The sequence below is a fragment of the Hippocampus zosterae genome, chromosome 2 (genome assembly GCF_025434085.1).
Source record: "Hippocampus zosterae strain Florida chromosome 2, ASM2543408v3, whole genome shotgun sequence".
Classification (NCBI taxonomy): Eukaryota; Metazoa; Chordata; class Actinopteri; order Syngnathiformes; family Syngnathidae; genus Hippocampus; species Hippocampus zosterae.
This window is the reverse complement of record NC_067452.1, coordinates 5,012,909-5,025,967: the sequence shown is the minus strand read 5'-3', so window position 1 is coordinate 5,025,967 and position 13,059 is coordinate 5,012,909.

Below are 13,059 nucleotides of genomic sequence, written 5' to 3'. Positions count from 1 at the left end.
CTGTAAATAGGTGGCACGGTGGAGAGGTGCAGGGTTCATGGAATATATTATCCTGTACAATTATACAATATGGGCGGCCCGGTGATCCAGTGGTTGGCGTGTCGACATCACAGTGCAGAGGTACCGGGTTCGATTCCAACTCCGGCCTCCCTGTGTGGAGTTTGCATGTTCTCCCCGGGCCAGCGTGGGTGTTCTCTGGGTACTCCAGTTTCCTCCCACATTCCAAAACCATGCTTGGCAGGTTAGTGGAACATTCTAAATCAGGCTTGTCAAACATACGGCCAGCGGGCCGGAATCGGCCCTCAAGGAAGTTCGATCAGGCCTGCAGGATCATTTAAAAGTGAAAAAAAGCATAAAAGGCACGGAATGAATACTTTTAATAAGGTGCAATTCACGGAGTATCCGCTAGGGGGACACTGTTTTGATCAGAGTAGAAGGCAACATCGTTTCTATCAGAGAAGAAGACAACCGCAGCCTCAGTCTGTCACTGAGAGAGACCCAACACAGCAGATACTATCAAAGACAGGTGAATACTTTATTCTTTACACATTTAATAGCACTCTCCTTAGTTTGGAATGTGTAGGCAGATATTAAATGTAGATTTTATATACACATGTGTAAACGGTTTAAAAACTCCTTTCTTTATAAATCTCGTTTAATCTTGAAGAGCATTTCTGCATTTAACAATACTAATTCCTTGTTAAAGTTTGTACAATCAGTGAGATCAGTTGCAATGCATATATGTGAATGATAAAAGTAAATTGCACATTTGTCTCAGGAAATATAAGGTGCTTCATGAAATGTTTTGTAAAACATATGTTCCTTCAATTTCAATATGTTCCTGATGTTCTTGTGCTTCACCATACTCAAGTCAAGTCAAGTCAAGTCAACAGTATTTATAGAGCACCTTCAAACAGCCATCGCTGCATACAAAGTGCTGTACATGGAGCAATTTAACATGCACAATAAACAGTAAGACAAATTGGTAATAAAGGCGGTATAAAGCACCAAACAGTAAAACCAAGAACAAATCTAAGTCATGTTGAGCCTGAGTTTAGTTCTTGGTACTTCTAATAATGTCTGGTCCACAGAACTGAGGCGCGGGGCAGGTGTGTAGGGGCGGATGAGCTCAGATAGGTAAGGTGGCGCGAGGTTATTCAGAGATTTGAAAACAAAGAGGAGAAGCTTGAAAATAACTCTAAAATGAATGGGGAGCCAGTGAAGTGATGCCAGAGTAGGAGTTATGTGCTCCCTCTTACGAGTACCAGTCAAGAGGCGAGCAGCGGCATTCTGCAACAGCTGAAGGCGCTTAATGGAGACTAGCTGACTCCAAAGTAAAGGGCATTGCAGTAATCGAGCCGGGATGTGACAAAGGCATGAATTACTGTCTCAAAGTGTCCATGTGAGAGGAGAGGTTTTATTTTGGGCAGCTGTCTAAGGTGAAAGAAGCTGGATTTAACAACGGCACCAATTTGCCGAACAAGTTTGAAATCACTGTCCAGTTTAAGGCCCAAGTTTGGGACTGTTGACTTAATATAAGGAGACAGGGGGCCCAAGTCTACAGGATGGAATGTACAAGGGCCACTGGGACCAAACAATATCACCTCTGTCTTCTTTTCGTTGAATTTATATATATATAGATTATCTATCTATATACAGTATATATTTTTTAAAAAAATCCTCATCTCACCCCTCGGGTGGTGTCCATCCCTCATTCAGCTCGGGTCCTCTACCAGAGGCCAGGAAGCTTGAGGGTTCTGCGCAGTATCCTTGCTGTTCCCAGCACTGCACATTTCTCGACTGAGATGTCCGACGTTGTTCCCAGGATCTGTTGCAACCACTCATCTAGTTTGGGGGTCACTGCCCCGAGTGCTCCGACCAAAACAGGCACGACTGTCACCTTTACCTTCCAGGCTCTCTCCAGCTCCTCTCTGAGCCCTTGGTATTTCTCGAGTTTCTCATGTTCCTTCTTCCTGATGTTTCCATCACTTGGGACCGCTACATCCACTACAACGGCTTTCCTCTGCCCTTTATCTATGATCACGATATCTGGTTGGTTCGCCATTACCATCTTGTCAGTCTGGATCTGGAAGTCCCACAGGATCTTCGCTCTGTCATTCTCCACCACCTTCGGAGGTGTTTCCCATTTTGATCTTGACCCAGCCCTCTCTAGCCACTGATAGGACTTCTTGAGATCAGCCACTTCAGTTATGGTCCGGTGGTACATCCCGTGTAGGGGCTTGTCCTCCCATGATGGTCCCTCTTCCAGCGCCTCATCTTCTGTTCTCCATTGTCTGAGACATTCTCTGAGTACGTCATCCGTTTGAGCCTTCTCCTTGATGTGTTCATCCGTTTGAGCCTTCTCCTTGATGTATTCATGGAGCTTGGATGTTTCATCCTGGACAGTGGCTCTCACACTCACTAGTCCCCGGCCTCCTTCCTTTCGGCTTGCGTACAGTCTCAGGGTGCTGGATTTGGGATGGAACCCTCCATGCATGGTTAGGAGCTTTCGGGTCTTAACGTCCGTGGTCTGAATCTCTTCCTTTGGCCACCTTATTATTCCTGCAGGGTATCTGATCACTGGCAGGGCATAGCTGTTTATTGCCCGGGTCTTATTCTTGCCATTGAGCTGGCTTCTTAGGACTTGCTTCACTCGCTGGAGGTATTTGGCCGTAGCCGCTTTCCTTGTTGCCAGTTCGAGGTTGCCATTGGCTTGTGGTATACCAAGGTACTTGTAGCTATCCTCAATGTCTGCTATTGGTCCTTCAGGGAGTGAGACCCCTTCAGTGCGGACTACCCTTCCTCTCTTAGTCACCATCCGACTACATTTCTCAAGCCCGAATGACATCCCGATATCGCTGCTGTAGATCCTGGTTGTGTGGATCAGGGAATCTATGTCCCTTTCGCTCTGAGCATACAGCTTTATGTCATCCATGTAGAGGAGGTGACTGATTGTAGCTCCATTTCTGAGGCGGTATCCATAGCCTGTCTTGGTGATTACTTGGCTTAGGGGGTTCAGTCCTATGCAGAACAGCAGTGGGGAGAGTGCATCACCTTGGTATATGCCACATTTGATGGACACTTGGGTAAGTGGCTTGCCATTGGCTTCAAGTGTGGTTTTCCACATCCTCATCGAGTTCGCAACGAAGGCTCTTAGGGTCCTGTTCACCTTATACAACTCCAAGCATTCAGTGATCCATTAATGTGGCATCGAGTCATAGGCTTTCTTGTAATCAATCCAAGCTGTGCACAGGTTGGTACGTCGGGACCTGCAGTCTTGTGCGACTGTTCTGTCAACCAGGAGCTGATGTTTGGCTCCTCTGGTATCTCTACCAATGCCCTTCTGTGCTTCGTTCATGTATTGATCCATGTGTCCACTTATCTTAGCCGCAATGATGCCTGACATGAGCTTCCATGTTGTGGAGAGACAGATTACTGGCCGATAGTTGGATGGAACTGCACCCTTCGAGGGATCCTTCATGATCAGGATCGTTCGCCCTTCGGTTAGCCATTCTGGGTGAGTCCCATCCCTCAGCAGCTGGTTCATTTGTACTGCTAGGCGCTCATGCTGTGAGTTTCTTTAGCCAGTAAGTGTGGACCATGTCCGAGCCTGGTGCTGTCCAGTTCTTCATATCTGAGACTCTTTCCTGTATGTCTGCCACCGTTATGGTAACCGGGTTCTGTTCAGGGAGGTTGCTGTGTTCCTCTCTCAGGGTCACCAGCCATTGTGCACTGCTGTTATGTGCAACCTCCTTCTCCCATATGCCTTTCCAGTACCTTTCAGTTTCCAGTCTTGGTGGGTCAGCTCTGTTGTTAGGACCCTGCCACTGAGCGTACACTTTCGCAGGTTGTGTTGCAAACAGCCTGTTTATTCGTCTGGCCTCATTCTCTTTCGTGTACCGCTTTAGGCGACTGGACAAGGCTTGGAGCCTTTGTTTGGCAGTTTCGAGTGCTTCAGGTATGGTCATCTGGATGTACCTCTCGGGTATCGGCTTTTCCGTCAATTGACTCACATCTTTCCGGGCCGCCTTGATCTTAGCCTCCAACCGTCTTTTCCATGGTGGGTAACGTAGCTCATGGCTTCCATGGTTGCTCTTATAGCCCAGAGTCTCCAGGATCACTGATGCTGAAGCGTATATCAGCTCATTGGTTTCTGTGATCGTTACGGTAGGGATCGCCCTAAGTGCTGCATTCACACTTTCTATGAGACTTTCAGATGGTACTTCACATAGCCGTTGTAATCGGTTTCTACGTTGCCCAGCTTTCATACTTCATTGTATGAGGTAGGCATTAGCGTGAAGGATCTTGCCCAATGACCCTCACTGGATGGTGTTATGTGCTCATTTTTGCCCCAAGCGGGATTCAAACCACCGTCTCTTAGCTTTCAGGTCAGTTGCTGCCTCGCTCAGCATTTCATTCATTGGGGCTGGCCACCCAATCTCATCATCTGCATTCATTGGGGCTTGCCTCCCAACCTCTTGTATGACCTCCTCCTCTGATCTGGCAGCCTGGGGCCCTTCACCATGGAACCTGCGTTGTACCTCATCAATCTCAAGTTGTGACAGCAGTTGCCGTTTGTGGATGTTGGAACACTGAGCTACTAGTTGTTTCGCGGTCAACCGTGACTGTGGGTTTCGAAGTAACCATTTAGCCCACATTCTCTGCATGTAACCCCTCTGACTAGGGTTGCTTGAGTAGTAGCATTCCAACAGAGCCATGTTATCGCATCTCGCCCATCTCCGCTTTGTTCCCATTTTTCATCAGGGTGCTCTGGTTCCCCAGCACCTGACGCAGACCTTGTTTGGCCGGGCGACGTCTGAGCCGGCATGTCATTCGTTTTATTGTCTCTCATCATTGTATGAGGTAGGCATTAGCGTGAAGGATCTTGCCCAATGACCCACACTGGATGGTGTTATGTGCTCATTTTTGCCCCAAGCGGGATTCAAACCACCGTCTCCCGTATGCCAAACCGATGCCTTACCAACTGAGCTATCCAGCCGCTATATATATATATATATATATATATATATATATATATATATATATATATATATATATATATATAGTATGGTATCATTTTAATGGCCTGGCCCACTTTACATCTACTGAGGCCGTATGTGGTCCACAATGTGAAATGAGTTTGACACCCCTGCCCTAAATTGTCCGTTGGTGTGACTGTGAGCACGACTGGTTGTATGTCTATGTGTGCCCTGAGATTGGCTGGCAACCGGTTCGGGGTGTCCCCCGGCTACTACCCGGAGACAGCTGGCGTAGGCTCCAGCAAGCCTGTGACCCTCGTGAGGAGAAGCTTGTGGAAAAAACTAATTGAATAAACTCCATTCAAATGAATGAGAGGTCTCCAGCAGCAGTGCAGGGCCTCAGCGGCCCCGCAGCCTGACAGTTGTGGCCCCTGCCTTGCTGATGACAACACGCATGGTGTAAATGTAAGTGAGGTCTCTATTCAACTGAATAAGAACTCACACTTGTTCACTTGAACCCGGTGAGGTGCCACCAGCTTCATTATGATAGCTGTCTTTAAACTGCAAGCCATTCTACTCGCCACGTGAGTTCACCTCCTTTTTACTAGTCGGTGTTTACATTGCGCCACAAGCTAACGCTAACACGGCGATACAAACGCTAGCCGAACAAGTAAACAAACTCGAACTAAAATACCCAGAGTCACCCCTGATCATTTTGGGCGATTTTAATAGAGCACATCTTAACCGTGAACTTCCCAGATATAAGCAGCACATAGACTGTTTCACCAGAGAAGGCAACATTCTAGATCACTGCTATACAACAATCAAAAATGCATACCGATCGGTCGCCCGCGCAGCATTGGGTCTTTCTGACCACAATTTAATCCACTTAATACCTACATACAGACAGAAACTCAAATGTGTTAAACCGGTTGTTAAGACTGTGAAAAAATGGACAGATGAAGCAAAGCTGGCTCTACAAGAATGCTTAGATTGCACTGATTGGGGCGTCTTTGAAACTTCAACGGGCACACTGGATGAATACACAGACACTGTAACATCATACATCAGTTTCTGTGAGGACATGTGTGTACCAACGAAGTCCTTCCGCTCGTTTAACAATAACAAGCCATGGTTTACTCCCAAACTCAGGCAACTCAGGAAAGAGAAAGAGGCCGCATTTAGAAGTGGAGATCGGGCACTGTACAAACATGCCCGAAACCAATTAACAAAGGAAATTAACATCGCAAAGAGAAGCTATGCAGAGAGGCTGAAAAACCAGTTCTCTGCTAACGACTCTGCATCTGTATGGAATGGCCTGAAAGCAATCACTAACTATAGAATGCCATCCCCCCAAACAGTGAACAAAAGGGTCTTGCTAATGAACTAAACATGTTTTTCTGCCGATTTGAAAAGGACACCCCCATTTCCCACACACACCCACCTCTACCAGAAACCACTCTACCTAGCCCCCCACCCTCTTTTTCTCCACTACAGATCCACGAACAGGACGTGAGACGGCTCTTCAAGCAGCAAAAGATCAAGAAAGCTCCGGGGCCCGACAAAGTGTCCCCCTCCTGCCTGAAAGTCTGCGCTGACCAGCTGGCTCCGGTCTTCACACAAATCTTCAACAGATCCCTGGAGCTGTGTGAGGTCCCATCCTGCTTCAAACAGTCTACCATCATCCCAGTTCCCAAGAAATCGGCAACATCGGAACTGAACGACTACAGGCCTGTCGCCCTGACGTCTGTGGTCATGAAGTCCTTTGAACGCCTTGTGCTGATTCACCTAAAGAACGTCACTGGTCCCCAGCTGGACCCTCTCCAGTTTGCCTACCGGGCAAACAGGTCTGTGGAAGACGCAGTCAACATAGGTCTGCACTACATCCTCGAGCACCTCGACAGCACAGGGACCTACGCAAGGATTCTGTTTGTGGATTTCAGCTCTGCGTTCAACACCATCATCCCGGAACTCCTCACCCCCAAACTACTCCACCTCGGTGTGTCCCCTACGATCTGCCAGTGGATCCTCAGCTTCCTGACGGGACGGACACAACAGGTGAGACTGGGAGCAACAACATCATCAATACGCACTACCAGCACTGGTGCCCCACAGGGATGTGTCCTCTCGCCTCTGCTCTTCTCTCTCTACACAAACGATTGCACCTCAACAGATCCAGCTGTCAAACTCATAAAGTTCGCAGACGACACCACGGTCATCGGTCTCATCAAAGACGGCGACGAGTCTGCGTACCGCCAACAAGTGGAGCAGCTGGAGCTTTGGTGCGGCCGACACAACCTCGGGCTGAACACGCTCAAAACTGTAGAGATGATCGTGGACTTCAGGAAACATTCTTCTCCTCAGTTGCCCCTCACACTATCCAACTGCCCTGTGTCAACCGTCGAGACCTTCAAGTTCCTGGGAATCACAGTCTCCCAGGACATGAAGTGGGAAGTCAACACCATCTCCATCCTGAAAAGGGCCCGGCAGCGGATGTACTTCCTGAGGCTGCTGAGGAAGCATGGCCTGCCACAGGAGGTGCTACGACAGTTCTACACTGCAGTCATCGAATCAATCCTGTGTTCTTCCATCACGGTTTGGTTTGGGGCCGCCACAAAAAAGGACAAAATCCGACTTCAACGGACAGTTAGGACGGCAGAAAAAATCGTTGGCACCGCCCTACCCACTCTTGAGGACTTGCACACTGCAAGAATCAAGACAAGGGCACGGAAAATCCTCCTGGATCCCCCGCACCCTGCCCACCACCTTTTCCAGCCACTCCCCTCAGGCAGACGCTACAGATCCATGCGCACCAAATCCAGTAGACACTTAAACAGCTTCTTCCCTCTAGCCATTAACTCCTTAAACAGTCACTGACGTAGTCACTCTTCTTGCACCACAAAATGGTACTTCAAAACTAGTGGTTACTCTAAAATGGTTCAATTATTTTGTTGTTTACGATGATACTAGTGCAGCGTGTTATACCGGAGACAAATTCCTTGTGTGTTCTACATACTTGGCCAATAAAGATGATTCTGATTCTGATTCTGATACATATTAAATGTAAATATGGTTAATTAATTATATATAAGTATAGGTAAAACACACTAGTGATTGAATGAATATTGACTCAATGCATTGACTCAATTCAGTACAGACATTATTTTTATTGGAAAAACCAAAAGTGCTCACTCTGTGTTATTTTGAGTAAGCTCAAGAAGCCGTTCAATAATTTTTTATAGTGATACCTGCAATGTTTGAAGGCAAACAATATTAGGAAACAACGCCTGAAATTACATCACACTGGCAGTTTTATCCACTAATGAAAATGGTGTTTTCTTTGAGTTTTGATTGTGTTGTATGAATGAAAAGTTCATTTTGTTCTGAACACAACGGTATTGTTGCATGTAACCTGGCTGACTCCAATAAGTGAGCCTTCAACTCCCTGAGATAATTTTTTGTGATGCTTTAAGATTTGTATTTGAGTAGCTCTGGTTTAGGGAATCACTAAATCGGACACACCTGTCATCAGGAACAGATTTATTTTTGAGATGTTCAGCTCCGTTGCACACACAGAAACTGGCTAAATTATTTTCACTCCTCCAAGGGGGACCACCATCTCCCAGCTAAGGACATTATGTTGTCTGCATGTGTTTGTGAAGCATCCAAGGGTTCCATGTCTATTTATGGAATTACAGCAGGGAGGAATGCCGATCTCCAAGCATGATTCGGGGAAGGGGTAGAGAGGGCATATGGAAATTGTTTTCAATTCACTTCCTATTCTAGACTGGAATACAGCAGGCCTACAGCAGACTGAGGCAGTCCTCCAGCTTCACTTGGATGATGGTGCTGACACTAGATATGGAGACGCCTGCTACATCCTCCCAACACTTAAATGGCTGGCCTGATTTTTCCATAGCCACTGTCCTACTTTGGTTCATGATCTTCAACCTCACTGTGACTCATTGGATAGTTGCATTTTTGAGAACATCAGACCAATAAATCATCATCCCAGTCTTTTTTTATGTTTTTTTTTGTTGGGTGATCTATTTCCCCCTTTGCATCACAACACCACCCTGAAAGCCACTGCAAAGAAAAACAATCTTGCATCAGCATGTGTGCGTCTTCCAGATCTTTGAAATGAGCACCAAATAAGGCCAACATGATTGGAGTGTAAACCACTGTACAAATGAGGCTATTCCATTCTGCCTAGTTTATATGACAACATCCTTCGTCAACAGCCAAATGCTCATTAAAAAATGATGCCGTTCACATGGACATAAAAAGTGATGGATGTGTATTGCTTTTGCATTTCTGTCTCTGGATCCTGGCCAAGGATGTGATTTGCATCTTTTCAGTGCAGTTTCTCAGGAGCGGATGTGTAATTTATCCGCAATCGTACGTAGACATCAATGCTTTAATTCATTATTTAGATTCATCCTAATAGATTTTATGGGGAGTTACAATACACAGGAAAGTCATTTCCATACAGTCAAACCTCAGTTTTCGAACGTCTTGGTTCTCAACCAATTCGGTTTTTGACCCAAAATTTAGAGGGGTTTTTTTTTTTATGCCTCGGATGACGAACACATTTTGGTTCTCGAACAAACTGAGCACACTTGAATGCACCATTTGAATCCTCATGTCACTCTATTTATTCTTACTATTTTCTCGACTGTTAAATAAGAAAACAGACAAGAAGAACATTGAAAATGACTTTGCGGGTTCAAGAACCTTCAATTCCCATTTTTGCGGCAGCAGGCCAAAAAGATTTTTTTTTCATTTTGGATATTGTTTTCACAATATGAAATTGCTAGTTACTTGATTAGCTATGCATGTTTTTGTAGTTATTGTTCTTACTTATGTAACACATGTGAATTGTACATTTTTTGTACAGTTTTCCCAGTGCAATGCAACTGTATCAAAAAAATAAACTTCTTGTGTTTCTCCTCTCTGCGGGGAGAATTACAAGATGTTTTATGGAGATTACAAGGCAAACTGGCTACTAGTGCCGTCTCCCTTTTGAATGCGGCATGGGGGTTTATTTTTGACTCCCTGTTGTCTGTATGTTCATCTCTGAAACCCATGTGGTAATACGCTTCAGTACAGGTATGAAGTCAGATGACGAGTGGCGAGCTAAGTGATGGCATTGAGCCTGTTTTCCTCCTTTTAATGTGAACCATGAATCTGTTGCAGCACATGCCGAGGAAGGTGTAGCCGCTGCCACCGCTGGGCCAAATCTACTCGACTTCAATGTTTGCACATTGACATCAGCTTTTTTTTTGTTCTCCGCTGCCCCTCCTGCATGGCACCTGGTGCATCATCTGATGGTGTTTATTATATGTCCACATGTGAGGGTAAAAGCGGGTCAGGGAGAACTGTAGGATTTGTTTTTGCATTGAGGTGAGCGTGTCACAACACGATTGAATACTTCCCATGGTCCTTGATGCTCCATAAGGCCCCCTGCTCCCCCTCAGCCTTCTGTTTAGATAAGGGGGCCCAGCTACTAAACACTGGGATGTGGGTTGGAGTGATGATTTGGACAGGGGAGGCAGGCACGTGCAAAAGCCTTTTCTCTTTCCCCCTCCAAGTGTTTGCTCTCAAACTCAAGCTCGGTGTGTGTCTCCCTTTCAAACCAACAAGGAAGTTATTGTAGACTTTACATTTGGTTTATTGCAACATAAATCCTTAATGAAGTTGTTTGTAGACTTATTGAAGTAAATATGTGGAGTACAGCACAGTTGGAGGTCCCCGCGACTCTTCAGTGCATGTAATTCTCACCTTTTTGCACATTATTTATGGTCTGGATGGAATGGAAATGAATGAATGAACGAATGGAAAAGTCTAGAGTCCGACATTACCAATTTCTGAAGCCGCTTTTCCGTTTCAGGTTCCAGAACAGTCTGGCCCTACAGCGCCCCAGCCTCACTTAGTCTGGCCTGGTCTGCGTCGCTTTGCAGAAAGGCATCAATCAAATGGGGCTGGATCAATTGAACTGTGCAGCCACCACTGCACATTCAAAGTAAGCTGGGTTCTGTCATACCATGTCACGAGTGGGCGAGTCTCGACCACTGGTTTTAAAGATTTTCAAAATATGAATTGCAGTTACATGATGTGATGACATTGCAAATTACAGAAACTTTCACACAGACATAAAAACAATTTAAATAGGACACATACATTAGTTTTCAAATAACACTTCACCATATTTACAATGTCATATGTACCAATGCTTTAAATTCGGAAGCTTTTGCTTAAAATATATGCCAGCCATGCCCACATCACTGGGTCCATTCTCGTGGCTGCCTCTCATTTATTTGGCTGCCTCTTCGACTTGTAACCATAGGCGACTCGTCATCATCAGCCTCCGGCAGCCGAAGCAGGGCCCGTGACAGTCAAAGCTCTGCCAGAGGTGGGAGTTGAAATTCCTTCTGATAGGTGATTCTGCCAGATGCTCACGACAAACTCTCACATACGTTTGGGTCTGCCCGATCGGACCAGCATGGGAGTCAACTCACCACCAGGTGGTGATCAGTTGACAGCTTCGCCCCTCTCTTCACTCGAGTGTCCAAAACTTGCGGCCGCAAATTCGATGATACGACCACAAAGTCCATCATCAAACCGCGGCCAAGGGTGTCCTGGAGCCAAGCCCACATTTGGGCCCCCTTATATTTGAACATGGTGTTCGTTATGGACAATCCATGATGAGTGTTTTGTCCAATAACAAAACACCACTCAAGTTCTGATCGGGGGGGTGGGGGGGTGCTGTTCCTCTCAATCACACCCTTCTAGGTGTCACTGTCATTGCCCACGTGAGCATTGAAGTCCTCCAGCAGAACGAGTGAGTCCCCAGCAGAAGAACTGTCCAGCACACCCTCCAAGGACTCCAAAAAGGGTGAGTACAGTATTCTGAGCTGCTGTTTGATCCATCGGCACAAACAACGTTCAGGGGCATAAAGCCCCTGACAACTTAGCTACTAGGATCATTGGGAGAAAACAAACCCTTGCGCCACGGTAAGGTGACGGCTGTCTACTTTTTTCAGTGTTCTGAGCTGAGCTTTATGGGTGACTCTGAATGGATGTTGTGTGTGTAAAAAAAAGAGTGAAGGCTAACAAAACAGCCCACCTGAGCTGACTTGGAAGGCCCATACATTCCACAGATTCTTGGCTAGTTGGGCGGGGGAGGGAAAAGAAAATACGTTTTTGAATAATTGCAACCACATTTTATGTGTTGTTCAAGGGGACAATGAGTAAAATTGTAAAATAAAAGATAAGGCGGGCAAAGGTAATGCTACATATTATTTTCAAACAATTACATTCCTAAGAAATCATGATCTGATTTGTCCTTGTCTGAAAGGTGACAGGATATGTGCCATGTTGTAAATACACCACAACACACACACAATTGAAATCCCTGTTTCCTCTTTAAGCTAATCAGATTTTAAATTTAGCGCTCAGCACCTTCTCGAAGTGTGTTTCTCCGTCCTGATTCACTTTCAAGGCGCACCTTTTAAGAAAAATTGACTTTATATTTGTTTGTTTTTTATGTACAATCCATTCATCGGTGTTCTTCAATTGGAACTGGTTCATGTGAAAATTTTCATCGATCGGTTCATGGAACACTCTAGACCACTGGTGGCCACTCAAGGCCCGGGGGCCAGATCTGGCCCGCCACATCATTTCATGTTCCCCGCAAAAACAAATAAAGCATGTCAACTTCTACGATGATTGGTAAAATCTGGACTAAAATGTCTACTTTTCACATTTAATAAATAAGAGAGATGTGAGCATTTTCTTGTGACTAAAACCTTCATTATAGTAGTTGACTTCTTCATATGGTTTCACAGTCATAACAGCCCTCCAAGTGAAACGGCCACGACAATGCGGCCCGCGACAAGAATTATTTTGACACTTCTGCTCTAAACTGTCTGTTAGTGTGATTAAGAGTGTGAATAGTTGTTTGTCTATGTGTGCCCTCCTATTGCCTGGCAACCAATTCAGGCTGTACCCCGTCTATTGCACAAAGTCACCATGGATAGGCTCCAGCACACCCACGACTCTCATGAGGATTATCAGCAGT